This window comes from Culicoides brevitarsis, chromosome 2, assembly GCF_036172545.1.
Source record: "Culicoides brevitarsis isolate CSIRO-B50_1 chromosome 2, AGI_CSIRO_Cbre_v1, whole genome shotgun sequence".
Classification (NCBI taxonomy): domain Eukaryota; kingdom Metazoa; phylum Arthropoda; class Insecta; order Diptera; family Ceratopogonidae; genus Culicoides; species Culicoides brevitarsis.
Window position 1 is genome coordinate 25,112,052 of NC_087086.1, and position 6,000 is coordinate 25,118,051.

Genomic DNA, 6,000 nt, shown 5'->3' on the forward strand with positions numbered 1-6,000 from the left:
TTTCTGTGAGGCATATCCATAAAGTACATAATGGACGAGGACTTTATTTTTGTTTCGTATCGCAAGGTTGATAGTACACCAAAATTGATATTACGACCATCATGACGACGAAATCGACGACGATGTGGGAATATTTTTCTTTCCGTTAATTTTTTTTTGTGTATGTGTTATTCTCCATCCGCTTTCCAAAGCGAGTAACATGCGAGTGAAAACGTAACGTGTAACAGGGACTCAATATGCGTGCCTAGAATTTTTCCAGCTCCACGCAAATGTAAAAGCTAAATAATAAATATAGAGAGCAATTTTTCTTTCTTTTTTTTTTGCTTGTTACTACTGTGGAAATACATTCTAAACACATTAAACGTGACCTTTTTTCGTCGTGGGAGCACACGGTTGTTTTTTATGGATTCGCGGAAGATTGGCAAAATGATATTTAATAACTTGTGTATATTTATATTTTTTTTCTGCGTTACATAAAAACGTAATTAGTGGAGAGGAAGGTCGCCTTTCTCATTTGGGGGATGAAAATGTATTTTGTAAATCCCATTATGAGCTTGTGTAAGCTGATTTGTTAAATCCATAGGAGAAATTGTTTATTTTGGTGGTCTGCAATATCAATTTGCAAATACTTCCGATATTATTAGTTCACCTTTTCCGTTTCTCACAAACATTTACCTGTATGTGGAGAAATTCAAATTTTATGATAATTAAATACTACTAGGAAGGGTTTCCGTTTATTTGCTCTCGTTCTGTCTTTGAATCATAATAGAGGAAATGGTACAAAGATGAATACAAGTAGAGTGTAAGGTTGGTGAATTGGAATAACGTTAATTGGGGAGACTTTATAAATGTTTTTCATTTTTGAAAAATGTTTACGATAAATTTTTAATTTTATAAACGTAGATTTATTAATTAAACTGTATGAAATGTTTTTTAAATTTTTATTTTTTTTTACTTTAGACAGCCAAGTGAAAAAATCCAAAAAGTCTTTTCTATGGATTTTAGTGTAAAGAGCTTTAAAAAGTTTTTTGAAAATTTTGGACCAAATTTTCACAAAAATGTACAATTTTAATAAATTGATTTTTTTAATACAAAAACTTTTGAATTGAAAATTTCAAGAATTGGCTGCATAATAAGCATAATAAGAGGAAATTTCAAATAATTCAAGAACTTTGCGATAAGTCAACTATAAAACCTGAGATTCTCCGAGCTTTAATGCCATTTGAAAAAGTTTCAAGTGTCTCCAAAATTCCAACAAGAAAGAAAAGAGGGAAAAATTATACATATGATCGATTTGGAATCGGCTTCCCGATTTTTTCTCGTAAAGGATCAACTAACAAGGATCAAACGATAAGAAAAGGTCAAGTTTCTGCAAATTAGAAACGAATTACTAAACTGAGTGGGGGTGAAGAAGTAGGCTATGCATTAGCTATATATCACAAATATAGAATGATTCATAATCTTTAAATATAATGAACTTTAAGTTATCTGTAATCTTATAAACATCAGTAATACAACTACAACACCAACATTACGAATTTTTCAATTTTTCAAAAATAGTCACCATTTCACCCCACTTCACTGTTCACCTTGCCTTACATTTTGCCATCTGTAGTTACTAATGAATATGAAGCACAATTACTGCAAAACGGGACTTTTTTGTTTTGCATAACAAAACGAATGAATAAATACAATTCGCTCCGTTTGGGTACACTGCGATATGCATAAATATTTATACAAGTCCCTTATGTTCGCATAAGCGCACACACACTTTCATGCAACATTTTATAAACTATAATCTGGTGGATGTTGCGTGGCTTTATTTTAATATTCTTCCCGATATCGTGTGCACATACACACCTGCATCGAAAAATGCATAACAAAGTGTTGCGCTTCTGTATATTCCCATTGCACTAATAACTTACACGTTTTACGCTAGATATATTTTCATTTTTTGTATTTTCTCGTTTTTCTTTCGCGTTCGTTTTTTAAGTGTATTAAAAATGGGAATCATTCGCGAGCGAGTTCATTCGTGAATAAAAACATTTTAATTTTTTTCGTATTCGAACAAAGAAATTTAATGAGATACCTTTCAACAAGATCGTTTCGTTCTCTCGTTTTTTCAACGGGTAACGTTAATTACATTTTTTTACTTTGATTTTGGCAGAATCATCCACTTAACCTCTGAACTTTATCACTTATGAGAAGCGGTTCTATATTGATTTTTTTCTCTGTTGTTATTATTTTTGCGAATGTTATTTTCCACTTCATTCCTTTGTTGTTTACATTTATTCACATTTTTCACACTTTTTCCCATCCATCGGTCGTTAGTCAGTCACTTCACTACATTAACATCGTCAGTTACGTGTATAATCTTAAATTTTTATACACACAGTTTTCCTTCCTCCGACTGATTGTCTGTTTTTTTTTATTCTGTGCTACTTATCTGTACCGATTTTCTGTGTATGAGAAGATTAAAGGTACGGCAGATTTTTTTTCCTCTTTGAGGCACCGAAAATGTACAATCGTCTCAACAGCTCGGTTAGAACTGAACACAAACGGTAGCAATTTTGGGCTGTAGAACGGTGGAAATGATAAGAAAATGTACATACGAGAGTAAAACTTGACGAAACTTTTCCATTCCAGTAAATTCTCTCTCTCTGTTTCTCTCTCTCGTGCCTCTCATTTCTCGTCGTTGAACAAGTTTACTTTATTGTTAATTCTATTATGAATAATATATCAGACAAAACCAGGATACGGGTCACAAATATGTTGAACATCGTCTCACACAAACACACAGAGAGACATGTAAAAGACACAAAAGAGACACAAACACACACACATAATTTATCATCAGTTCAGTCAGTGATAAATAAGTTCCAAGAGGATTCAATTTATCTTTAAAAATCAACTGAGTGTATCTTTATTTAATCGTACCGAACATACGTCTCGGCGTGTATACATGTTAAGATTATGTTGGCTTACGTGAATGTCTAAAAAAAGTAACAAAAAAGCAGATTTGTTATTGTTATATCCTGTCGTGTCATACAGTAGCTAAAAGCATCTTTTCTTGTACTCGTATTGACAGCTGGTCTTTTTATCGCATATCCGGCTCGTTGATAAGTTTCTTTCTTTCTTCGTCAAACACTTTTAACGTTATGTATGATGTGTTATTATTTTTCGTTTACTTTTATTTCGGGTTAGGTTAAATATCGACAGTTCGAGTAGTTTTTTTTTTCAATAAAAAATGGGATTTAAAAAGCGTTTGTTGAAACGAATAGATTAGCTGTATTTCAATGAATTCTGTTTACGTGATTTTTTAAAAATTATTTTGTATTTTTTTTCATTTAATCAATTAACGTTTTTGCGTTTTTCCGATTTTCATCGAATTTTCCGGATTTCCGTTGAATTTTCCATTGATAGGGGGACAGAGTATGGACAAATATTTTCAAATTTTAAATTTTTTCAATTTTTAACGACTTTGTCCCAAATTTTCCAAATTTTTTTAATTTTTTGCGAAATTTGAAAATAATGAAAATTTTAAAATTTTTCAGCTGTTCAAAAAAATTTTTGGGCCTACAGCACAATGTAAACTTTTCGGTATCAATTTTAAAACGCACAAAAAAATTAAATACAAAAGCGGTAAAAAGTTAATTTTCCCGTCTGGTGTTTCATGTTATGTATTTTCATTCAAACACAAAAAGTACCGATAAAAAGTTTAAAAATAATTTTTTTTTCGTGACCATTTTAAATTATTTGATTAAAAATCGATATTCATTGTGGTTTGAGGTTTGACAGGAAATTAAATTAAATGTTTTTTTCGGCGAAAAAAAACTGTTTTGCATTGAATGACAGTAAATGTCGATAAGCTGGAAATTTACACTTGACAAAGCACATTGGACACGAAGTTTGTCTTGTTTTGTTTTTGCATAATCTTTTTGTTTTCCATCAAAATTCGTTTTCTTTTATAACTCGCTAGTGTCATGGAAATAACACGAAAAATGTGTGCAAAACTAAGTCTAATGAATAAATTTAAGTAACATGTCATGTAAATCTCGTCACAAGGACATGCAACAAAACTTGAGAGCTACAAAAAAAAAGAAGACCCAAAAAAATGTGTGCGTTAGAAACAAAACCCTTTTTTTCACTAAGCAACAGCAGAAGCATAATCAAATGTAAATTGATATTGAAATGTAACTCGCATATACCATTTTCTCTCGTTTTTTTTTATTTCGTTGTCCTGATTGCTCGGCTTTGTCGTGAACAAGAACAGAGCATGTTTCCCTAAATGAAAATAGATTTCACTAAAAATTTATAGAAGGATCGACACAAATTTACATGTCATATTTGGAAATGACAAAAAAAAATGATGAAACTCGACTTTCGAGTGTAAGTAAAGGATGAGAGCGTATTTTTATAGTTATAGTTTGTATTTGAGCAGTCATTGCTTTGTTACTTCACAAATTATCCGTAAGTCAAGTACTTATTTTATGTATAAAAAAGTGAAAAAATAAAAATTTGGTAAGTTTTTTTTTTAATTTTAGAAACTTTTAAATTATTTCCAAAAATATTTGTTAATCTCTTTAAAGCTTGATCCAGTCGCTGGTTTACTTTTAAATTTCTTTTATTACTATCTGTATAATTTTTCACTTGTTCTGACTTTTTTTTTTTGTCGAGCCTGCGGTCAAAATTGTTCATCTGTTGCTCCATTCCTTCCCACGGAACAAATATGCTTTTGTAAAATAATTTTGTTTGTTTTTTTTAGGATCTTCAGAGGGAAAGCGGTATCTTTGCTGATTTCTTTAACTTCTTTTTTAGATTATTTTACGTGTAAATATTTGAAATCGATTGTTAAGATAACTTCAAGACAAAAACCACATTCCACAAAGACAATACAAACTCTTAAGCAACAATGAAAGCGCAGAAGACAAAGCAAGTTTGATAATCGAGGATAGACAAATTAAGTGTTTTTAAAAAGTTAACTTTAAATCAACAATAGTTTTAGAAAGATACAAAATCAACAGTCTCTATGATCAAAGGTGTTACTGCAAAAATCACAAACTATTCCTCCTAATAATTACAAACTCATAAGGTGGAAGATGTTTCAAGTGTCTCCACAATTCCAACAAGAAAGAAAAGTAGGACAAATTATACATATATGATCGATTTGGAAACAGCTTCCCATTTTTTTTCTCGTGAAGGATCGACTGGCAAGGATCAAACGATTGGAAAATGTCAAGTTTCTACAATTCAGAAACGAATTACTAAATTGAGTGGGGATGAAGTAGGCTATATCTCACAAAGATCAAATGATCCTTGTTTCATAAATGCATTCAACTTTATATTTTATCTTGTCTAATAAACTTTAAATATCCTTATTAAATGATAGATTTAAGTAGAATTTACAGACACTGAAGTTTTAAAGAAATTTTCCTAAAACGTGAAAATTAGAACTTTTTCTGAAACATTAAAATTAAATGAAATTTGTTGCACTTTATACAACTCCTTATCAAACGGACAGACACGTCTAATCCACCTAATCGCGCTTTTCAATTTATAAAACATCCGAATCCTTCATTCATCCAAACATCTTCCCAAAAATTTATTTTACTCTTCCTTAACTACCAACAACATTTTCATTTCCCAAATAAAGAAAAAAAGAGGTACCTACTTTACGTCAGCCGAATACAAAAGAAAATTTTCTTTTTCAACTGAAAGGCTAAAGGAAAAAAGAAGAAAAGAAATATTGGTCCGGATGACATCAAAGAATCATAAAATGAAAATGTTATCAGTCGCTTTCTCGTTATGCGATCAAAATTGATTCATGCATAGAGAAAAAACGACGAAGAAAAAAAAACGGAAGAAAATATTATGTGGATAGAATTTTATTTTCTTTCAATCAAATCAAGAAAACACTCGAATTCAAATGTTTGTCTTATACCCAAGTTCAAGTGAAGCAGGAGGACGATGACACGTGAAATTTATTAGAGTTCATTACTG